The following is a 25,560-nucleotide window of genomic DNA, read 5'->3' as shown; positions in this document are numbered from 1 at the left end:
AGCCCTGTGCTCCCTCTGCACTGAAGAGTTACCAGGCGCCTCTGTCTGCCACTGATCCTCGCCAAGTTATTGTGCTTAATTTGATTAGCCATCAGTCAGAGCGCCTAACACTTTTAATTTGCTTCATGCATAGTATTAGCTGCAAGAATTCGGTTTGCTGCATGATGTGGGAAATAGGCTATAATAGTATCCACTTAGAATGACATTTTCTTCTGGCTTTTACAGTATTAGGAAAAGTGCTCGTATCACAGTACCTGCATACCGTTACTCTTCCTAATGTTGTTTTAACACTATCTTAATGAACACTTTCCTGCATGTGTTTTCTATCACCTTGACATCTTATGTTTCAAGCTAACAACTTAATGGCGTAGAAGAGAAAAAAAAGTCTCAAAAATGTCAAACGTAAAAAGGCAAAAATCTCATACTTTGTTAGTTCTTCTGGTTCACAAACAGAAGCCATCCCAAGTTAACTGTGCTGCTGCCTTTGCCGTTGCTGACTCTAAACAGTGGGTACTTGTTTATCAAAAGAGATGCTGCAGGGAGCTGCCTGGGTGTGAAGAGCTGTTAGCACAGCAGAGGGCAAACACACAATTCCCTTCTGCTGTAATGGCTTGGAGATGGATTTTGGGTCATTGGTTTCGAAAACATGGAGGCTTTGAACGTCACCGTAGGTAACAGACTGCTGCTGTCAAAGAAAAGTTGTTTTTGTAGTTCTGCCTTCTTCCCACTGGAGTTCACCCCACTGCTGTCTGTCGGTCCAGCTGGCTCCTTTCTGGCCACCTCCCGGCCTGAGGCTGGAGGCTGCTAGCAGCACCTTCCTCCTTCCTCATCCCACAGTCCGAACTGCCCTCCCGGTTTTCCCGAGGGGCATGGACTCTCAGCCAGGCCCTACTTACCTACATCTTACTGTGCAGTTGGCTGTTGCTTTGCGGATACTTTGGAACACCTAGCCTGGTTGTGAAAATCATGAGAAACAGTCCTTCCTTGTTGTCTCTTTTGCCTAACCAGCACTGAAAAGATGTTGAAAATCTCAGGGGTTGGTTACAAGAAGCTGGGGCAGCAGTGTATGCGCTTTCTTATAGTTGGCTGGAGAGCTGGAGATATTCTCCTCCTAATTAAGGAGCATAAACTCTGCTACCTTAATTACAGCAAGGAGTAAACTATACCAACATAAACGCCTTTGTACTGATACAGCTGTGTTTGCCTGAGGGAGTGCATTATTATCACTAGACAAAGAAGAACAAAAAATCACACCCTCTGACAAAAGGTGCTGCTGCACAGCCCTGCTGTAACAGGAGCCTCAGGCTCGCTGTCCCCAGCAGCCAGCTGCCTGGGGCTGCCTTGGTGTCTTTGTCTGAGGCAACCCCAGCCGGCCAGTACCAGGATTGGGCTCCCCTACCTGACACCTGCAACGGGTGAGACTGCTGGTGGATGCACATGCCCAGGTAGACCGAGGATGGTGATCCCCAGGTTAAGCCAAAGGAAAAACAAGGAGACTTGTTCTTTTGGGCAGCTTTGAGCTTTGCTGTTCTCTAGTGCTAGGGAAGGGGGCTGGTAGTGTTCAATGAGACAGATATTAGCAAGTCCATCTTGAAGTGAGACTAAGGGGTTCACTGGGGCAAATGAAATTTTTGGTTCTTCATCCTGCTGTACCGAGGCTGCTGTGAGGGATGTTGCAAGGACTCAGCTTCAGCCAAGCAATGCTGTCCTTCGGTGGGAGCCACCAGGGCCACCAGGTGAGCTCTCATTGTGTGCACACCCCTTCCATGGTGGGACAGAGACTGCCCGGCGCGGACACAGCCAGGTTCAGACATCATCGGCGCTTGCTGCCAGCCCCAGGCCCAGCAGGGAAACACTCCTCCCCTCTCAGAAGCCGTGGCCATGGAGAAGAGGTGGCTGCAAGGACCATTTTACCTGGAGTTAATGCCGCCCAGGTGTCCTTGGGGGGAAAATGGGTGCTTCCTTCTGCAGATGCTGTGAGGGGGCAGCAGCACCTCCTTGGGTGCTGGGGGACACTAACAGCTTTAGTGCTCTCCTGCACTACAGTTTAACTTAAAAGCAAGTGGCAGCCAGCTGGTTTTGTGTCTTCTTAGACACGGAGCAGAGCCACACAGGACAGACCAAGGGGAGTCTGTCCCCTCTCCTTGTCACAGGCTGGGCTGCCTGCGGCAGCTCAAGGGATGCACCGGGGACAACCTCTCGGCAGGATCAGCTCCCACCCACCTGCTGCACTCCCTGATGCCCAGCAGATGTGGGACAAGACAAGCTCCCTCCCTTTCTAACAGCATAGGGAGGTCTTGACCAACTCCAGATAAATGTTCCGCACATGAAAGGATTGTACTAGTGGGGTGCTCGAGGTCTCAAACCTGATTTTAACTGATGTCTGCCTCTGTATTTGTGGCACTGACACTCCGGAAGGCATACTTCATTTATTCTTCCCAGCTAGAAAGGTGTCAGACAACCCTCTGCTAGGGATTTTAACACCTACCTTGCTTTTCTCTCCCACTTTGTTTTACCTTTCTTACATTGCAATGTTGTTGCTGCAGTAGTATGATATTGTGCCTCAGTATGTTTTGAGATTTGTCTGAAAAGTGGGTTATGGGGTAAACTGCATTTTATAAGTGTTTTCTGTAGCTGCTTTCAATTGATGGCACAATCTTTCTCTTACAAATTTATTTTCCCCTCTTCCTCTCTCATTTTCTGAACAACCTGTTTAGAGAAAGTAGATATAAGTTAAGGAGAGCAGAAACAAGATATAAGTTAAGGAGAGCAGAAACAGGCTCTAACAGCAGTGAGTGAGCAATTCAGCTTGTGGTGCTTAGTTCAGAGAACAAGCAGCCAGTCTGATCCTGAAGATAATGGGCCATGCATGGTGCTTCCCCCTCATCTTCCTCAGAAAACAACTAATTCTGTCCCAAAAACTGTCCATACATGAACACTCCCATAAAATCAGCTGAGAACATCACCTGAAGGCCCTTCAGTTTTCAGATGAATAGCGCCCACCCTAAAGCTCCCTGGGTAAGCTGCGCCCCCAGGCTCTGCACCCACCTCTCTGGTTTTCTCACCCAGCTAGGGTGCTCTCGTACACCTCCACATGGCTTAATCCCAACACAGACTTCTTTGTCATTAGTGTTTTGCAGTTAACAATGAGAAGATTCATTAGCAACCCTCCAAGCACTGTCCTTTATAAAGCAAAGCCCGCGCATTGCAAAGCGAATTCTAGTTAAGGCTTTTTCTGTAGAATTAATTATGTCTCAGTGGGAAGAAATCAAAATGGCAGTTCTTCATACAGCATGAATACTAAGGCAAAAGGAGGACAGTGACAGCATAAGCTGGCACACAGAGAAATGCATGGAAGTGGGCACTTTGGGCTTTCTTATACTGAATTTTAGACATTTAATCTACCTTCTCTGTTATTGCTGTTCAGGAGGATCTAAGATGGCATTCATGATAAGACAAAGGTTCACACTGAGACATAATGGAGAGCAATAAATGTGTTACTAGGGCTATTTGAACATTTCTGAATGTGGAAGCTTCTTTAAAACACATATTCCCTAGCCTGATGAAGTCATCTATTCCAGTAAATCTCTTGCATTAATGGTTTTGAATATCTACTCAAAATTAATCTTCAAAGAGATACTTATTTGAATGTGTGGGTTTCTATTCTATTTTCTATTCTATTTCTGGAAATATGCTTAGCACATTTAATGTTTATTTCAGTAAAACCTATCTTCTACATTTCAATGCAATTCAGAGATGGTATGCAGCTATAGTTCTTATTTTAAAGTACTATTTCACCTGATGCTTCAAATTTTAAGCATTATGCTAATAGATAGCCATCAAAATGAAACAAAATGTTACGGGGACTGGGCAGGTCAGCTTAAGTCTGCCAGCTACAGGGATCTTTTTCTTCCTCTCAGAGCTCTAGACCTGATAAACACCCAAAACCGGAGACACACTGGTGGAAGTTAGATGTGATTAGACATAGGCAGCTTTTATATTATTGCATGAATAAGAGAGCTGTGGCACCAGCCAGAGGTTTACAATTCCTCAGTTTGCTCCTGCCTTGGAAAGCATAAATAGAAACCCCCTAGAAGACTTGCTAGAGGCTCCTGCAGCACAGAGGAGTTTCCCAGGTGAGTCAAGTTATATATAGCTGCACATTTGCTTCACCCTCCAGCTTTCCTAAATTGTGACAGAACAGAGCCAGACGTGAGTTTTCACTGGCAGTTGCTCATCTGTAGCTGTTCTCCTGTGTGAAGGGGTCTGGGGAGCAGGGGAATCAGCAGCCACTATAATTTACAAGCTCAGGTGGAGTCAATGAAATTCCCTTGTCCTTGGGATTTTCCCAGCCTGACAAGGAAGCATATTCAGACTTTCAAATCTGCCTTCTTGCCTTGAATGCAAGCAGAGTTTATGTAAACCAGGTTTATTTGATATATTTGTGTGCATATATCATCACACACATATATACATGCATATATGCAAATATGTATGTATGTATGTATGTTTGTGTGTCTGTGTATATGTATCTATCTCCTCCTGGATTCCTCTTCCCCTGCAGTGCAACAAGCAGAGAGAGAGCAGGGGATCTCCTAAGCAGCTGCAACAGAAACAGCATCTGCTGAAGGTGCTTCTGGCTGAGGCAACGTGAAGGGGGTACCCACCTCTGCAAGCAGCATTTACTGTACCTTACCCACGATAGCATGTGTGTTTTAAACACGCATGGCCTGAAATGAGTTGCTAATTTCAGATATCACGATGCAAATTAAAAATCACATATTATTTTATTTTCCCCTGGAAGACACAGAATACTTACCCTGATATTACACGTTTCAAGGGGCAAGTTATATGCAGACCACCTGGAACTGGTAATACATGTATTCCTGTTGAGGGTCTGATTTAACTGTAAATTTGTTATTTCAGTTCTGAGTTATTTGGTTGCCATGATGATCCTTAACTAAATCATTGCTCTGGATGTCTGCTATTTTCTGACTGGATCCACTTTTTACAGCAACAGTTCTTTGAAATAAAGGTTATCAATCAGCCATTCAAATTAAAAGCAAGTTAAAACTAAATGTTCCTGTATGCCCAGACTGTGTTACTTGCATATACTTGTAGCTACGGCGAACAAGCCTGTCTCTTAGTGTGTATAAAAGTAAACATGTAAAACATGTACTTATGCACATCTTGGGGTGTGAAATTCTAAAAACATTGCAAGAACAGTGAAACAGGAAAATAAGTTGTTACCCAGGAATCACAGGAAGTTGTGCTCTTGCAGTGTGCATGTGTTGATTAAGGTTGTTATGTTTAAGGCTAACAGACTAGTTACAAATGTGCTTAACAGAAAGATTATCTGCAGTGTATTTAGTTCTACGACTAATGAGAGTTATGGCTATAAACTAGTGCTCTTTAAATGCTGCCTTCGTTCTTGTAAGTCTCACACATTCTTTCCCTGCATAATCTCAAAACCCATTAAAAAAGCCGGTGTATTCTAATTAGCTGTATCGGCCACTGCAATATATTTAAATTTTGGTAGTGTCTCAAGCCAAACAAGTCAGAGGACAGGATCAAATGAATTTGTATTAGACAAAGTATAGACTAGGTTTTATTTAAAAGCTTTTCTACCCAGCTATAGAGTGAACATTTTATTATCTGAAACTTCATGCTGAATCTAGGCAGATTTCCTGAGGCATTATCTTAATGCTCAGACAATGTAATTACTACTAAATCAATATTTTGTATTCAAGCCTAATTACAGTACATGCATCACAGTGCTGTTACAGAGATGTGCAGTTGGCTGGTTAGTAGACTTTAGAACCATAGAATCATTTAGGTTGGAAAAGACCTTTGAGATCATCAAGACCAACTGTTAACCCACGACTGCCAAGCCCACCACTAAACCATGTCCCTAAACACTGCATCTATGTATTTTTTAAACACCTGCAGGGATGGTGAGTCCACCCCCACCCCCCCACCCCCCACCCACCCGGGCAGCCTGTTCCAATGTTTCATCACACTTTCAGTGAAGATTTTTTTCCTAATATCCAACCTAAACCTCCCCCCGCACAACTTGAGGCTGTTTCCTCTTGTCCTGTCCCTTCTTATCTGGAAGAAGAGATCGACCCCCACCTGCCTACACCCTCCTTTCAGGTAGTTGTAGAAAGCAAAAAGGTCTCATATCTGTTTAGCTGGCTGATATTAAAACTGACAAAGGATCTCAGCTTTGGCTGCCCTGATGTGAGTACACAATGTTAGAATCAACTTTGCTGGTTTTGATATTGTCTCATATACAGTACGTCTACCAAGAGCTACCAGTCTTATTGCCCCAAAATAAATTCTCAAGGGAAACAACTCTTTTTCAGTTGGCATACACATTTCTGGAAGCTACAGTTTTCTTCATAGAAGGATGTAGAACAGAATTTTTGATAAGGGCTGAGATGGCATCAGTTGCAAATAAATGAACCGAGGTGTTTTAAGGGCTGTTTGCTTTGGCACATTCCCTATTCAGAGTTACTTTTTCCTAGAAGAAGTCATTGCAACATCCCAATTCTGTGATCTCAAACCTGAACTCTCAAAGAGGGAAAAGGAAATTGGAAAGGGCAGGTAGGGCTCATCTACCCTTCCAGTAGTTTGCCATCATAAAAACTCCAAGACCAGAGCTGTGCAGAAAAATGTTTTTTTTCTTAAGAATCACACCAAAATTATCCTCTCTTAAGTTTCAGACATCAGTTGGCAGGCGTGTCACCTTCCTGGGGATACTCCAAGCACTACAGGGTAGGGAAAAAAATGTTCATTTTCTGGCATAGGAATTAGACTTGATCATGGTCAGAAATTCCAAAATGTATATACTTTTCCCCGCTCCTTATCAGCAGTCTTCTCAATATGCGTAGATCCTGCAAGATTCTTCTCCTGTTATAAAATGTCCCTCCTAGATTACTCTGATGAGGTGTAATGGGCGCTTATACAAAGTAATTACAGCTTCAATTTGTGCACTCATTGGTCTTCTTTTCACAGAACCTAAATGCATGAGGACCTCTAAAGCCGCTGTCTCCAAATGGCAGATAGAGAACACTGAAGTATCATACTGGTGCAACCTCCCTGTCTTCAGCAGACATCTAGTAAAATGATTTTGGAAAGAGTGGAAGAAATGGAGCAGACTGAGATTTCTTTACTTCTTTCATCACCTCAATATAAAAATATGGAGAAATATGAGGCACCCACTAATATGTATTAATTTTGTTCATTGCAATTTCATCACCTGAACATGAACCCCTGAAGAAGATCTAAGAAAGGAGGTTGTTGTTATTAATCTTGAGCAAGAATAGAGAAATGGCATTATCTAGGTCAAAATCTAACACTCAGGTTTGGAAACAATGATGACAAACTGGAGACAATATAAATTAGTAGTGCAAGACCAACCTTGAAAACAACCTTGTTCTGTCCACTGAAAGACTAAATGAAAGACTAAGGCACCTCAAGTGAAAAAGTTTAAAAGGCAATTAAGTCATGATCCATTTCTTCCATATGAAAGGAGAATTATCTCACAGTAGCAGAATTTTCAGTCTAGCCAACTCAGGCTCTCCAAGATATAAAAGCACAAGCGCTCAGGTAGGATTAGATTGCATTTTTGAAGATTATGTTTTTAAAATGAAGTTAACAAGCTGTCGAGCAGATTACAAAGGACGGTGTTAGATTTCTGCTAGGAGGGCTCTTTTGGTCAAGACTGGATGTTTCTGTAGGCAGAATGCTGAGTTGGCTCAATATGGAAATCTCTAAAGGTGGCTTTCTGGCATGCAGGAGGTCAAGAGTAAGTAAAAAAAGTTCCTTTTTTCTTGAGATCTACGAGCCTTCTGGACTGAGAGATACACTTTTTTAGTATAAGTATAGAGGACAGTTGCTTTCTGCCTTCAGACTCCAAGATCAGTGACGAATCCAACTTCTCTTTAAAAATGTGGTTTATGAGCTACTCCAGGAAATGTGGATGGAACACATTTTTAACTCAACAATCGCTGTACTTTCTTCTGGGTTTGGGGTTTTTTTTGTGGGCTTTCTTTTTTGTTTGTTTTGTTTAAGTTTTTGGGGGGTTATGTTCTCCCCTGACTCAAGGAATGGTAAACTTATTGTCGTTTGGTTGGCTGGGTAAATGTTCTTACATTAGAACATTCTTTCCAGTCTCTCGCACTTGAGTGTTTCATAGTCCACTATGAAAGCAACTTAAACTTCATATTAATTTGCTAAATGTCAGCAATCTGAAGAATTCACAAGTCTATTTCTGTGCTGTTCCAGCTTGACTATGAATCACCAAAAAAATGAAACATATGCACTGGGCATACTTTTTGCCTACATATTCAATACAATTTTATGCCTCTCACTAAACGTCCTTAGGACAGAGATGGTTATTAAATCCAAAATAACCAGCTTATTCCTCTAGAAAAGCTTGTGCATCCATTTGTAAAGTAGTGTGGGATTTCAGGTCTTTATTTTTCACTTAATGCTTTAAGCGTCACTACTTTACAAGTTTTCTTACATAAGCTTTCAGAGACAAACACATATTCTGAATTCTATTGGTTTGTTTAAAATCTAGTAAAGCCTGCACCATAAAGCAAAACAAAAAACCTCAGAGTCGTTACGTAAATAAACATCATTGTGAAAATCTATTTGCTGCACATCCAGAGAAGCCTGAAGCACTGTTTCTTCAAAGAAACACTGATTCTGCTCATTCTGTGGTGAATACCAGAACAGATTGGCAGCAAGAGCCTCTGGGTCTGCCCTGTAGAGCTTTCAAAATCATGTCTTTCTTGGCAATAGTATAATGAGACATCTAAACTTCTCCCTGCCAGCTTAATGTTTTTGGCAGGAACAACCATATTTAGCATAAAATACCAGTAATCAAGGTTGAGCAGCTTTGATTTTTACACATTTCCCCTCTTTTTCTATTACAAGAAAAAATCAGAAACTAAAGATCAGAGACCTTAAAAATGTCTGCAATGCCAGCTCACGTGTCGTGGCGCAGGGTATTCTATTTAAGATAATTTCCCTCAGACTTCCTTCCTATACTGCAAGTTTTATACTTCAGGATATCAAATGTATTCTCTTTGGAGAGAAGAGTAATTAAAAAACCCAACAGATTGCGAATGCCTGCAAGGTTATCCTCACAGACATCAGTACTAAGGCAGTGGTTACTTACACCTCATTTGTAACTTACCCAACTAACTGAAGGTAATTTTAAAGAATTTACCAAGAAAATCTCTCAGCTAAATCTGTGAGAGGTGTCTACATGTAAGATTTAAAGCCTCACCACTTCCCAGCACTCTGCTACCACCCATTCACAGGAGCTGCCTCCAAGCATCTTTCATTGGGAACACAGCACAAAGCGCGTAAATCTGAATTAACCTGAGCTTCAAAATGTCCAGTTTGAATCTCAGCCTGTAATCTTGCTTTCGGAGGTATTTACCACTTCTTAATGCAATCACAGAGTCCTTCTCAGATTAGCGTCACCAGGTCCAAGCAATTAAGAAATACAGGCAACACCAGCATAATTTCCTCCATATATACAGATATATGTATATACAGATATACACTGGGAGACCTGAATTACGTTCCTTTCTTCCCTGAGGGTACCTTTGATTAGATTATGCCCTCTGCATAACTGTAGCACTTTGGTGTACACCTATCCCATCTTGGCAGCCTGTGCTAGGAATCAAGGCCTGATCCATGTTCAAGGCCACCACCTTTCAGAGCAGTCTAAATTCAAACATGGAGAAAAATTCAGTCATGCTTCATCTATACAGTCCGTCGGGAACAAACTGTGGGTCCAAGTTACCTTTTGAACACCACCCACATTTTCCCTCAAAGGGAACTCTCTGGCTTGTTCCAGACAGAAATCAGAAATAAACAAACATGTACGTCGTTGGGCAATGAGAGGATCAAAACTCCAGAGCGAAAAAGAGAATAATCCAAAGTGACAGGGTATTTGCCCCTAACGCAGCGGCTCCAGTTCCTGTGGAGTATTTAACTCTGTCGGACAAACCCAGCTGAGGAAAAGCTGAAGCCTGACTCTACAAGATGGCCATACCAGAGGGGCACACTTTGGTTCCAGTTCTTCTTTTGCTGACTGCACAAGAGTTTTCTGTCCTGTCCTTAGAGCCACTGGAACACAAGTGGGTCTGGCTTCCCTTCAGCCAGCGACCCTCCCGCACCAATCCTCTCCAGTGACTGTGTAGCTGTTTCTTGCAAAATGGAGTTAACTTTCCAGGAGAAATCTAATTTCTGAAAATACTCAATAGCACTAGTGATGGCAGTTTCACCTGTAGGATGGGAAAAGGATTTTTCATGAACATTTTTGCACAACAGAAGTGATGAAACCAGGGTTCCCTGTACTCAAAGCAAGTGCTTGGGCGGTTTGTTTTTTTGTTTGTTTTTTTTGTTAGGTTTTTTTTGGGGGGTGGTGTTTGTTTGTTTGTTTTTAGTTAAATCACTACTAATCACTGTGCTAGGTGGCAGATACAAGGGCACCACATGCATTTTTGTCTTTTTGCAAAATGGCTGAGACAGACACCCAAACCCAGGAGATCGCACAGGACTATGAATCTGGATGAGAACAAAGAGAACAAGGAATCTCTTCAGCTAGACCGTGTAGGAGCGTACAGTGGAAAGGGACCTTCTGGGTTGCTGAATCCCAATCACCAACTTTCACACATAAAAATGCATTTTCATGATCTTGCAAGTAGGGTGATAAAAAGGCATGTATTTGAGCTCTTGAACCCTTCCTGGAGGTGATCTTCTGTAAAGGAGGAACCAGTGGTCCTCTGAGAGGCTGTTTGCTGTAAAAATGGCTGTTCCATAACCACGCTGGCCAGTGCACTGCCTGCGCAGGGTACAGCCCTCTCACCTGGCTGCCAAGGGGATTTGCTGCTCTGAAACTAGAAATGTTCACAATCCACCCTAAATTTATGCCTTGCCCATTTTATCAACTCGTCCTGGTGCCAGCGTTGTTTTTTATAAGTAATCAGCTTTTCTCCCTCTTGGGAGGAAGTTCTTCTCCCACTTGTATTTATAACAGCAGTCACGTACTGCATCAACTTTAATTTCATTGCACGAAAGAAGCTCTATCTTTTGAGTTTTCTCTCATATGATAGCTTATGAGCCTCTCAATTCAGAAGAGGAATTAATGAGCAACTGCCAACTGCATTTCATAGTATAAGAATGAGGAGGCAACAAAGGAAATTAACAGGTAACAGGCTTATGAGGGGGAAAAAAAAGGTGATTCTTTACACAATGTTTAGTTAAACCCTGACAATTTCTGCCATGGGGTATTATGGCTGCTGAAGTATAGAAGAGTTCAAAGGGATTAGATAAATTGCTGGAAAGGATAGGAAATGCAAAGATATCATCTGTGTCTGAGGGAGACCCTGACCCACAACTGCTGGAGGCCACACAAGCATCCTAGCAAAATACACTGTATGTGTAATCTTCAGCCTTCACGGGGCATTCATTATCAACTGATGCTGGAAGCAAAACAATGGGTCTCACTTTGATCTGCTGCTGGCCGGAATTTTTCTTTCAAGTGCCTTAAGTGCCTTTCATATTATGCTATTCAGACTTGTTTCTGTAACTCCACTCCTCGAGCACATCCAGTTTTTTTCACTGTTTCATCTTCATGTTTATCTTCACTTTGCACGACCAAGTTAACTCCACCAGGACTTTTCCACTTCTCGTGTCAGGGTCATTATTTGTCTATTAAAACGGAACTGATCCTAATACTGATCTTTGAAAAATACAGTTTTGGACTTCCTCTTCCAGTACAAAATTTCTTTAGGTAATGCCATCTTCTTTGTCTACATTCCTGTGTGCCTCACAGCTACTTTCCCTTACCGAAGAAACCTTCTCCAATTTATTCACCAGACTTCCTTGTCAAAACTGAACCAAAATATACATTGACTTTTTGAGTTACAACTAAACTGTCATTAATCACCAATTCCTCATTTTCATGCTTGGTATTCATGTATTTATTTGTGGAAAAAATGTCGGGGTTTAATAGCTTTTGTAAAATTTACTGCAGGTTGATTTTTTTTTAAACTGTTCTTACTCTTTGACCTCTCTTAAAACTTCTTCAGTCCCATTACTTTAGGTATTTCTGGTAATCTCTTCACTTATTTGAGATGTCTTTCCTAACATGAGTATTCTACCAGTGGGGACAGGACCAAAGGCTTTTAACAAAAATCTTTGCCAGGTGTAACTTTTTTGGCCCAAAGAGATCTCCTGGACTCCTCCAAATTCCAGACTCTGCACTCCTCCAACTCTAATTAGTTCCCACAGCTGACATCCACACTGCTAAATGAAATGCCCCAGAACATTCCTGTGCACTCCAGCTAATGAGCACACAATAGCCTCTGGTTATTACAGCAAACTTCCCTAAATGCCAAAATGTTGTGACAACTTGCAAAATGCCAAATGGGAATGATTGTCGGGACATTCTTATCCCTAAACTGTCCCTGGCAGTTACCTGGAAACACGCTTGGTGGGCACCAGCCAACAGCATGCCAGGGACTGCTGTAACAGCTTAATGGGATAGATGGTGAGTCTGGCGACTGGGAACACGCCAGGCACTGCCGGGTGTATCAGTATGGAGCCAGCCTTGATGTGTCACAGTTTGAAAGAGAGAACCTTAAACTATAAGACTATTTTTATCCTCACGCTAAACTTATACTGAACCAACTCATAATCTTCCAGTCCAGGGTCACCCTTCACAAGCTAGTTTTCTCAGAGATTTCATTACTTACTAAAATTATTGTGTGTCAGTCATCACCTAATAGTGATTAAATGATCCTGGAAATGCACCATGGCCTTAAGGTGGGTAATCTGGACATTTTTTGCCGATCAGGCTGGCACTTTTGCATCCTAGACCCATTTCAACCTTTGTGCATTTAAAGCCTTTTCCTTCTGTGTCCTTCTCTCTCTCATTTCAGTGACGGTGAAAAATAAAACTCTGAAGCTCTCCAAAGACTGCTATTCTGGGTATGCTGCCAGTCGTTATTAGCGTAGATCACCCTGTAAACAGGATGTCTTACACATCTTCATGTCAGTCTAACTTTCTTCTTTATAAAAAATCTTTTGATGAGGCTTGGAAATCACTAGGAAAATCTTAATTGACAAAGGCACGTGGGGCAAAAATCTGATAAATGGTTATAAGAGATTTTCACTGTTCAAGTTAGATGCCAAGCATACTGAGTGTTCAAAAGAGAAGATAGTTCAGAGTAAAATCTATGCCGGATGCTTCCACCAACCTGATCTGCTTTTCTGTGCCATGTCTGGTGCCTGAAGTGAAGTGGCGTGGTTTTTCCCAGCGTAAAAAACCGGGTGATTATTTTTCCTATTTTTTCTAGAGAAAGGTGAAATGGAGAAATGGACAGACAGGTGGCTATGGGAAAGGTCAAAGTTCTTGATGGCTTACCGCTCTCACTCCTACGTACCAATGCTGCACCCTGTGCCAAGCTGTGGCCCAGCCCTGGTCCTCCTTGCACAGTTTTTATCACCTTTCCTCTCATCCTTTCCTCTCATCCACAGATCCTTCTGCCTTCCAAACTACAGTGCCTGGAAACAGGGAAATCTCTTGTGCTCTGTGCCAGGATTTTTCCTGCTTTGAAGAGGACACATGTTCACCGAGGCCTCTCACGTACAGAGCGAGCCACCCAGCCCTGCACTCATGCATGTGGCCTGCTTGTGCAGAAGCACATTTTCACCAAAACAGAGAACATCAGCACTTCAGTTAGAAACGACAGGCCTTTTGTGCAGCTCTAAAAATTGGAACTCATAGATAAAATTATTCTTCTTAATACAACACCACATAATTTTATTAAAGATCAGGTTAGACCAGCTTTTGAGGTGAGTGTGATGCAGACTGTAAAGGAGTGGAGCACAATGGCTTTGAAGTTTGTAAAACACCTTTTTGCTTACGTCAGCTACGCTAATTTTTTCCCCAAGTGATATTTAGCTTAAATAGATGGGTAAATAGCTTCTGTCAAGAGGAACGGCAGTACACTGTCCACAATTTTTATCAACAACTCTTCTAAAGAATATCATGATTAAACCAGGTCTCAAGTCTGAATCAACTTGAAGGAACAACAGAAAGATTAACTCCATGTTTAGTGAATGCTACATAATTTATTTAATAAAGTCTCCAAATAAGCATGGAAATTACAGGCCTGACTACAATTGAATGTATCTGAAAAAAGACACTTTACATGGCTGATTGAACACAAGCACACAGACAAATGGAACTGGAAAGGTTTTTTAACATGGAAAGTTTAAATTTTATGGTGCTTACTATCATTTATAACAACCACTAACATATAAAACAACACAAAGGGCAATCCATCTTGCAGACAACATAGAAGCTTCTGAGTTAAAGTCATGGCAAGAAAGTAATTTAAGAGCTAATTTTCATACATCTAGGTATCATAGCTTGGTCTCGGAACTCAAATGCTATCAAAATGTACTACCTCCTCAAGTTCAGAGTAGAAACATACAAAAAATACTTATTTGGCAAAGACAGAATGATTTAGCAAGTTCCAGGCACTTGCAAAATAAGCATTTTATGTTTGCAGCTGCATGTCTCTCTGAAGGACGAGCTTCCAAAAAGAAATGAAGGAAATATTCCAAGAAGCAGCAATGCTATGCTAAATAAAATCAGTAGCATAAGATGCTCATGGGAAAGGGTTTTATTTCCCTCAGTTATCACCATTAGAGTAAAAATTTGTTCAGTTGGAATAAGTAGTATCACCAGATGGAAATCGCGATATATATTTCTATGTCTTACTTCATTTTTCATTAAGACAGTTTAGAATCAAAGATTAAAGCCTTAATATTAAACACAAACCAAAACAGAGTATATGTGCACATCAACACATCTGGCCTGCAACGTCTCACATCTTATTTCTCCTATACCTGCATTCATTTATTATCTCTTATCCTCAGAATCCTATCTTGCATGCTTAAATATTCACTTTAGAGTGCCATAAATACTAAATTATTTGTAAACCACTGCATATGCCTCAAGGTTTTTCTATAAATTAAACATTGTATCTGAATGGCATCATTAATCATTAGTTAATGGCCACCGAGGGAATGTTAACAGGTTACAAAACAGGTTTCCAACACAAAGACATGCAGACAAGGTCTGGAAGATTTAAATCTTCTCAGCCATGAAGATCTCAGAATTAAGACAAGAAACAGCCAAGCACCTATACATATAAGTGACAGTATCTGCAAAGGGTTTCAGAAATATACCTGTGGTGTCCCATGCGTCATCTTTTTGTTCCTAAGAGGGAGAAAAACAGTGTGCAAGATGTTTCAGACAGAAAGACAATAATGAATGAAAATTCACATTTACATCAAGTAATACTACTATACTGTTTTTAATGACCAGGTAGGGAAAGGACCCTAAATGATTTGCTGATGCTTCCTTGTGCCAAAAAGAAGTCTATTATCAAAACCAATTTTCTTCAGGCACTTTGATGGTAGGACTTAACGTATATGATTAGTTCTTTAGAATCTGAAATAAAACACAAGCTAAACTCTGTAAGGTGAAGACTTTGATGAGGACATCTATCATAGAAGATGTCTCCGTACTAGACATTGCAAATGGTATGTAATGGTGATAGAATTCTGCAGGAGCACACGGAACATTAATTCATGTGTATTTTGTACTGGTCCAAAAAAAACCCCTGACGCTGTTAGGTTTGAAGCTGGAAATGAAATGAAAAAAAAAATAAATCATGCTAATTACTTTAAAAAGAAATTTCCTTTCTGCATTTCATTGCATGCTCATTATCAATACTTACATATTTATATAGAATTCGGCTAATCAGGGCTGATTCTGCAAAAATATCTCTGTACACACTCCTGACCTTTAGAATGGGATTTTCTACTCGGGGGAATACAACTGCAGGATGCAGGACACAGAACCTGCTTAGTTCCCCCTCTCATTAAGGGATGCTCAGAGGCAAGTTAGTCAGTGTTTTAAAGAGCTTGTTTTTTTTCAAACATCTTTCTGCAGAGACTTCATGAATGCTCCATCATATTCTGCTCTGCTCTTTTAATAACATTTACTTTTTACCCCACTGATCTCTGTCTGTAGCTGCACCACAAAAAAAACCAAACAAAACCCAAACCAAACAAAACTGTACAAAACAAGTGAACAATCACATCCACATGGAAATGAAATCAGACAGAAAACATCTATTATTACACTGGGCAGTTCTACCATCTATCTACATGGACACGGGAACATTTTCCAAGGTATCCAGGTGGCTTCACTGATGCCAACCAATGACATCAGAGCATGTAATAGCAGAGGATGGTTATAGAAGAGACTAATTTTCTTTTTTTTTTACAAAAAGCTGTAGTGAAAGAAAAACAAGTAAAAAGATAAAACTTTTTTGAAAAAGAAACCAAACAAAATCTCACCTAAATCGTCTTGCAACAGTTCCTCATATCTGTCTTCTCTGTTATAGCATAAAGCATTCTATCATAGACAGTGTCTTAAAAAATACTGGCTTGACTGAGAACCCACATTTCCCCTCAGTAAACACTTGTTACCAATTTTAGTTAAAAGCTTTAAAAAAATGAAACCCTGAAGAGTATTGCCAGCAAGGAATGCAAAAAACAAAATAATGTTAGCTGTTGAAATACTGACTTTAAAACACAAAGCAAGCCAGCTGAAAAGTAACATAAACTCCTAATTTGAGAACAAAATGGTCTACTTTATCCATGGATTTGATGTTTATCCTCAGAAACTGATTTGATGCGGGCAGCCAGAACGGGACCTGGATTTAGCTAAGCAGTGAGTCTGGCCCATAGCAATTTCACAAAGTAGCCTAAAATAGCTAATACCTGGAAGCTGGGTATGTCTAAGTGTTAAAGGCCAAAGGCTATGTTTAGTGTCCACACTCATGACACGATTCTGTGATTCAGTTACACCACAAAGATCTACTGAACCTCTTCTAACTTCAATGAGAACTTAAGATCTAGTTTATTTACTGAGCAGTATCATAGTTTCAAGTCAGGGCTTCAAACCCCGTCCTATAATCACAATGAAGTTTGCCTTGCATTCTCTTATCCACTCTTGTTGTCTATTGCTTCTAGCAAGATGCTCTTTTTTGTTCTACAGATATTTTAAAATGAAAGAAAAAAAGAAAACAGCATAGATCAGGCGATGCTGTCACATGGAGCAATTTTGCTTCACATTTCAGTTATTTATATTCCTCCTAACTTAGGTTTGTGTAAGTGATCAAAGGATATCCTTTAAAAAAGTAAAAAAAAAGTAACATAATTGTATTATTTGTATATATATTATTATACAGGTCTGACACCGCAGAAAAGTCACTTAGCAAGCTAATAGACTTCTGATTTACATAGCATTTTATGACATGCATAAAGAAAAGCTGTTCACATACTATACTTAGCATGTGTGTGCGTGTGTGTGTGTATATATATATATATTATTTAACACAACTTACCAAAAAAAATAACACCTACATTCTTAAGATCCTGCCTACTGGGAAGCTTACGTGTTTTCTTTCATAACAATACATGATGTCACAATTCTTAAAGTAGTGACTTTTTTTGCCCTATGAGAAAAACCTCCATAAAATTGTTCAGGCGCCAAGATGGCTGTGCTTAGTTTTCTTGAGTGAAGGTAAATGCTGTTTCCTCTGTGCTGAGGAAAGATATGATTTTTTATATTAAGGCAATTTTTCTAAAGCTACATCCTGAATTTGCTGAATATGGATGGATGTAGTTCAGGGAAGGAAAAAAGCTTTTCAGAAATCGTGGACGGGGAAGAAAGGGACAGTTCTTCCCCTTGGCATCACGTTCAGAGTGGGGAAATAGGTTTTGCATCTTGACCACGCTAACACTTCAGTTTTGCTAGCACGGGGGCGCAGGCACGATCCCAGGGCAGATCACTGCGTGACTGCACACAGAGTGCTGGGAGGCTCAGGCTTGGTCCTGACGCCCCAGCTTCCCTGGGCTTCGGCGAGGCAGGATCCGACCCAAGCGTATTACCTTGGTCGTCTCAGAGCAACCTTTGTCCCCACAGTCTGAGAAAGATTCTTTATGAGGTGTGAGTCTCAGGACAGCCTCATCGGATGAATGACTTTGAATGACATGGGCAACATCTCAAACCAGCTAGCAGGGTAGGCAACGTTACTTACTTTCCTCAATGTGCTAAAATCTCCCCCAATGATAAAAGATCAAAAAGTAAATTACAGGCTCTAAAATGACAAAAATCTCCTATAGAAAGCAGCTTATAAGGTGAACTAAGCAGAACTGATGTAAATCTCCCACATCTAATTGTGGATCTATAATGCTAAAAATATGTAAGTTATATATTTTTAGGTCCCCTAGAATAAGCAAGAGCATACAGCGAAAAAGAGCAAAACCTATTTCTGTGGAAAACAAGCGCTTTAGGTAAGTATAGCCATCAGGATGGAGAAAACAAGTTGAGTAAAATCCTGCTCTCACTGAATATAATGGCTTTATAAAAAGTTTATCACATGCTTTATTTTTATATTCTGAAGGTACAAGTTTAAAGAACATGGCAATACCACAGATACAACCAATCAGTAGAAATTGCCTGAAAATTTTCTGCCAAGCCTACGCTGTAAGAGTCATTCCCTGTAGCTTATTTGTCTATGCCAGTAAAAAAAAATAATATAAAACGTGGACAGAATTCTGCCACAGCACCATAGCAGTATATATTATTGCAGCACGATGTTCCCAGTAGGTAGTGTAGTATCCAGCCCTGTCAATGCCCAGTAATTTTGTTCTATAGGCATTAACTTCTTAGAGGTTTCAGTTCAGAAAATCAAGTTATAACTTAACAAAGAGTAATTTTTTGTTTGTCCTTGTTCATGTGATGTTAGAATTAACTAAACCTGAGCCTCTTACATCAATTGTGTAGATTTTTAAATAGGTAAGACAGTGTAATTTGAAAAATCAAGCATATAGATTGCACGCACATAAACCCATCATCCCCGAGGCTGCAGCAAGAGGCGATGACACAGGCAGTAGCTTCCATTTGACCTTTTTGCGTAGGCCAACGGCAGTGAGGGTAGAAGAGCCCACGTCTTCTCGCAGAAGTTCTGTAGAACTTCATGCTGTTAGTGAGAACAAAGACGATCGAAGAAGTTACACCAGTTTTTGACGTTATGGGATTCATTGTTAATTGAGTCCCATGGGGACTCATACTGTCCTATGGAAATGTAAGATTCCATATTTATTCAAACTAAAGGTGGTAAGGCACTTGCTTATGAACCTTTCTCTCACTAATGGCTCTACCATGAATTATTGCTGCGGTTATCATGGGTTTTGAGCATGGCCTTATCAAACTCAGCACCTGCTTCACTATTGCATTTCCATATTTGTGTACGGATATGTAGACACACATATATACTGGAACATCCACAATCTTCATTTTCATATACCAGTAATTCCGTTTATTTATTAATGCTTAGTAGCTGAATCTGAATGATGATTTCCAGCTACAGGTAACTTGTATTAGCTGCCAAGCCACTTAGTTGCAAATTTATGTAAATATTCTTTCAACAGTTTTTTGAAATTATTAAAAAAACAGTAAAAAATATAAAAGTAAGCACCTGAGTAAAAATAATGTAGCTTGCGTTATTGTATCTTTAGTCATTGTGAAGTATAAAAAATATCTACTCATTCAAAAACAGTTATTTTTTTCTGTGAATATTCCACTATTTAAGAGTATGAGGTAACCCAAAATGTGTTTGTCATTTATAATGAAACTCATAAGGAAATCAGCCACTGAAAAATATTGTTATTTGTAAAGCATACCATTAAGTGAAAGAGCTATAGCTTGACCTCTTTTAATTTTCCCCTGACTCAGAGAACATGGTGCTGAAGGGCAGGCGGGTAACAATACAACTTGAAAATTGGGTAAAAAGTTGTCATATAAAAGCCTCCAAATATATTTTTAACAAGATGCTTTTGATGCTTCAGTAAAGCACATGCCAGAAGGACTCTGGGCTGTCTCCTACTAAGAAGCTAGTATGTGTATGTGTTACTAATAGTATATGACTCTGGAAACAGGTTTTCCTATTTGAAGAACTGTTTACCATAAACTGAAATACAGAATTATCATTTCAGAACTGCATTAACTGTTTGTTGGGGTTTTTTTTTAAAGAAAAAACAAGAAGTGTGAGTATATTTTCCATGCTTAGAGAATAGGGATAAATCCTCCCTGGTGTCTCTTGGATGCTCCTTCACCTTTTAGGGGGAGGACACATAAAACTGCCTCTCCAAGTCCTCCTTCAGCTTTGCCCACCTGCTTGCCTTCTGCGCATGGAAAGATGCAAAGGAGGAAGCACAGTCCTGCAGGGCTCACGGGATCCACTGGAACCCCTTTGTGGCATTTCCCCCACCTCCAGGTATGAACTGATTGAAGGCAAGTTCAATGGGCTGGTCTAGGCACTAACGTCGAGCAGCCTTTTCCTATTCTGTAAGATACATTTTCAAAATTAGGTTTGGGATCTTTAAAGCCAATAAATAAACCCCATTTTAATTTAAATATGTATTTTAAATCACAGTCTTCAGTTGGAAGACTAGTAGGAGTAAATGCTTTAACACAGATCAGTCAGTCCTGAGAAGTCAGCATTTGTTAAGAATAATGATAAATGAAATGAGAAGCTTTTCTCTGTGCCTACAGCATGTACTATGGTCCTTTTCTGTTGAGTGAGAGTTGTGTGTTGTGGGGAAGAGCTTTGGGCAAATGCTACAAAGTCATTCACTGGACAGCTTTGTGGAAATCAGTGCTTTTCTTTTAGGTATAAAGAATTTTCTTACGACTGAGGTAAGGAAAGCACTTAGCTGTCTACAGCGGTAGCCAAATTTTCGTTAGCAATAAGAGATGTGCAAAGGAGACCGATAGGACAGTGCAGTGGACGATGCCACTTGAATTAAACATTTAGCTTACATGACCTGAGATCTTTCCCACCTTTACCAACACTGCTTCTTAACAGAGACATATGCAATGAGCTATAATAAAAAAAATTAATGACTGCCACATCATTTAAAGAATTACAATAAGTATTATATACAATAATCATATTTCCTATCTGCCTACTAAGCTAAAAAGTATGCATTAGTATTAACCGCATGTGGTGGGGCAAGAGGGAAGGAAAAGCAAGGACGTCATGTCGTATGTCCCTGCAATAGTGTTAGGGACTGTGGGAAGGCCTCACGGCACATCAGAGCTGCAGGTGAGTTAGATCTGTAGTCCTCAGAATTTTTATATTGTATCTTACTATGTTCTATTTTTTTTTGCCATCTGTTTACAAAAATCAAAGATTTTTTTTTTTAAGAATATAAAATCAGTAGATTTTATGTTAAAGCATTAAATGACTCTAACTGAAGTTGTGATCATCAAAGTGATATTCACTATTTCAAGGGAATTTCTAAAAAAAAAAAAAAAAAAAAAAGATGCATCACAAATCCTGCAGTTACTTCAGCATACAAGGAGCTGACACCTACTAAATGCAAGTAGGAACTGAGACTCTTTGCTATGAAGTTGTTTTCACTTCAAGTTCCCATAGGTCCCCAGATACTAGACACAGACATGCTTCTCAAAGTTCTTCTTTGGGGAGAGAGGAAAGATAGCATTCAAGGCAGAAAAAAAGAACAATTTTAGGGCAATTTTACCATTGAGCTATTTGAAGTAGCCCCAAAGTTTAGGGTATTAGGAGTATAAGCAGAAATTTCAGGAAGACCAATAGCAGGCAGACTGAATGAAATCAGTCACACAGGAGCCGTTACTGCCTACAGTCCCCTAACTGTTATAACTCACACAGGTATGTAGTACCCTCTATTATCTACAAAACCTGATGCTATGGAAAATGTTCAAAGTCCACAGCTAAGTAATTCACTGAATTTTATTCTAAGAGCTCGAGATAATGTGAATTCCTAAGATAATTTGGACATGATACATTTCTCACAGCAAATGTTTGTGATCCCATGACAGCTTAAAAAAAAATATTTAATAAACCACAGGTTTTGGTACCGTGAAAGAGGTCTGAGTAGCCTCTAGGGATATCATGCAGAACAGTCGCTGCTGATTCTGTTTTGCTAGTGACCTCTGTATTGATATAACTAACTGTATTGAATGATAGCTGAAGTCACATATTTGTATTTTAAAATACAATTATTTGTACACTTTACTTGGTGTAAAGTTATTTTCTACATCTATCGGCCAAAGAGGAGGCTGATAACCTGGAAACACACTCTGTTAAAATCTGCAATACATGCAAATAAAAATTTTGAACCTTTGACATTGCAAACCTCTTCAGACTATTTTTTTTTTTTTTTTTGCTATTACAGAGAACTCTGTTGTACTAGATCTCTAGTAACAACACTACTAATATATACCCAAAATACTTGCCATTTCTCAGGTTCTTTCTCTGCTGTGGACACATCAACAATCTGTTGAAGTAAAAAAATACTGATTCAAGCTGACAATTTTTAAGTAGAGTTACTGATTAGATACTTAACCTACTAGCATTGCCATCCTATCACACTGCCATTATAACCATGATCAAGAAGGTTACATTCCAGAAATACAATTATATTGTTGGCAAGACAGTTACATTACTTCCTTTAGCAATACGCAAACTACAGTAAATCTACACTTGAGTGACAAGATGATTTGGGGGAAGAGTTATATTCTCCTTGCGAAACTCTTCAGGGAAATTTCATATCCGTGGGGACAAACAGGTTTGCTCTATGTAAAATCTTAGGAAAATAGTTTTATAACGAGTAAGAACCCAGATTTCAATAATACTAAACAGACATTAAAGGTCTTTTGCCTTTTTTAAGAAGATTTTTTATGTATGATTGAAATTTATACAACACTCCAGAAAAGCCATCATGTGTTAGATTGAAAAATAAAATCAGAAGCATTTTCTGTCATATAGTTATACATGAAAAAACGGGAACGTTAATGTCTTAGAAAGTGTATGTCCAGCTTTGTACTGTTACTCATTTAACAAAGCAGAAAATAAGATACTGTACTGTAAACAAAAAGCTACAGTAAAAGGACATTTTGAAATTTACACAAGTTTGAGTTCATAAACATTTTGGTTGCTCCGTAACAGTTTTCATATAAAATGAATAAAAAACCCTTGGACAGCTTTCATCACTCTTGGCTACTTTTCACTTAAATGCACACAGACATACTTTATATAGCAATATACTGATGTACTGTAACAAGGATATTAAACTATGATTACTGCGCTTTTAAACTGAGATGTGTATTATCCAATCAATATTATCTTTAATTGAAATACTCATACATTATGTATTCCCATCATGTTGTTAAGTATAAAAACATGAAAATATAACTTTACATTATTTCAGTTATATACATCAGTTCAGGCTTGACAAAGATTTCTTTTTTACGCTACGATTTTTAGAGGAATAAGCCCAGAGGTACAATAAATAGCTTTCCACTGTATACAGTAATGCAATTGTACTTTTTAAAAAAGTTTAGATTATCATATGAATATTATTTTAGTTTGGTCATTCTAGCATTGAACATTAAAAATCAGAATGCATCCCCCAACATTCCTGATGAGGAGTAATGCACAGAACACCTATGGATTACAGATGCATCAAGAAATGGTTTAGTTTAATTAGGGGCAAGTTACTGGTAAGTTTGCCATTGAAGACACCGTATATACCTCTTGCTGACTGTGCTGAGAGTATACACCGTGTTCACGTGCTTGCAGAAACAGGCTCAGAGCTTGTACCACAGGAAGGGTTTTCAAGTTTCTGATAAATGCTCTGTCTTCTCCAATGTTCGGTAAACGCTTTACTCAAGCCTAAGAAATGGATTCCAACTAAAACTGCAAGTCATTATTTCAAATCTTATGTAAGTCCAAAATAAAATAGAGATTTACTGAGACTGCATGAGGCAATGTATCCACAATGCAGAAAAACGTAAGCGTTTCAACAAAATGTACAGAATTTTATCTACAGGGAAAGCTAGAGAAACATGATGTTGCTTTGACTTGCATTAGCATTTAAATTAATGTTATTGCACCCCTCCTAGGATTCCTTTTTGCTTTGTAAGTAGTTATTGTTTCTAAATACACATAATTAAAACGTATGGTAACTTCAGATAGCAATGAATATTCATAACGATTAAGATTCAGGAAAGTTTTTATATTTTCATCAGTACAGACTTGCATCTAGTTTGAGTTATTATCGATCTTAATTTAAAAAGACATTGCCAAGGTTTTGGGTTTTGTTTCATAACAAAGAAATCTACTAGCTACTGCTTCGAATTACCTTTTGTCAGTTTGAAAACTGATTCCATAAAGGAACAATTTGAGAACTGTGTGTGTTTCATGCTTTAAATAAATATTTAACGTTATTTTACTGCTTGCCATTTATCAGTTTTTACCGACAGTCTTCTCTCGATGTACACGTATTTATGAACACAATTGTACAAATTTTGAGATTGATACGAACCAAACCTTTGGTTCCCAAGCCCCTGCACGTCAGAGTTCAGAGGAGCTCTAAATTGGCACCTATCTGCCTCCTCATGTGCTGGTATCAATTACCACTCCAACCCAGAACAATCTTGATCTTCAGAGTTCACAATGTTTATCTGGGCATTACACCTTGGGCTCGTCTGTAGAAAAAACTGTTGAATAGATTCAAGCGAGCTGGGGGTGGCGACACTACCCAAAACTGTAACACTGACCCAACCTTGACAGTGTCCTTTCAGATTTCAGACGCTTTATAACCCAACTGTAGCTAGTAAAATTAATGGAACACTTGCAAATAAAACCATAGAAAAAAGTTTATTTCAAATGTCAAGCATTGCCAAGTAATTTTATATTAACACCAAATGTTAAAGAATAGGATATACAGCAAAGTTTTAATAACAATATTAAATTACAAGATCTGAAACTTTTAATTATTATTTCTTCTTTTCTCAACATTATATGTTTGGCTTTGAAAAATATGGAACTGATGCCTTAAGCCTTATTTTCATATTCCACTTCGCCGCAGTCTAGATTTCTTTTTTTTTTTCTTTTGTTTTCCCTTGTTTTTGGTTTTTTTTTTCTTTTGTCATATTCAACCATTATGGAAGCAAATTTATTTAAAAGCCAGTTTTTGTTTGTGAAAATACCTAAAAATATTTTTTTTTATTTTATATGTGTTTTTTTTTCTTTTTTTCTTATAAAACATGTCACATCTTGATGCAATTGATGTCAAGTGTGCTTAAGTCAGTATGAACCAAGGGACTAACAACGGTGGCTGCAGGAACTGGTGTGTTGCCTGTACAACGACTTCAGTTAGATTACAGTACTTCCATGTTAGCTGTGCATGTCAGTCAAGCTTCATCTTGAACTTGTATAGAAAATGGTGTTGTGTTTTGAACTAAGCATTCATTACACTCCAAGATGAACTCCACAAATACAAGAATTCTTGGCTGAAAGAAAAGTCTTCAAGATACTGGATGCCTCT

The 25,560-nt window shown here is 39.3% G+C and overlaps 1 protein-coding gene across 5 annotated transcripts in view; it reads right to left on the bottom strand.

Annotated features, from left to right (window-relative positions):
- Positions 1-22,458: 22,458 nt before the first annotated feature.
- The window catches only part of GRIA2 (glutamate ionotropic receptor AMPA type subunit 2), a 97,001-nt gene continuing 93,899 nt past the window's right edge, over positions 22,459-25,560 (bottom strand). For 4 of the 5 annotated variants that reach the window (XR_008730359.1, XM_055699758.1, XM_055699739.1 and 1 more), the window contains one exon: positions 22,884-25,560. This exon is cut by the window's right edge and continues 229 nt beyond it. The gene's annotated coding sequence lies outside the window, so the exon portion shown is untranslated. Of the gene's footprint in view, positions 22,507-22,883 lie in introns of those variants that run through there. The other variant, XR_008730358.1, reaches the window with a different exon arrangement.

The sequence above is a fragment of the Falco cherrug genome, chromosome 1 (assembly GCF_023634085.1).
Source record: "Falco cherrug isolate bFalChe1 chromosome 1, bFalChe1.pri, whole genome shotgun sequence".
NCBI classification, from domain to species: Eukaryota; Metazoa; Chordata; class Aves; order Falconiformes; family Falconidae; genus Falco; species Falco cherrug.
Note: the sequence above shows the minus strand (reverse complement) of the source record. Positions and strands in the feature narration are given on the sequence as shown.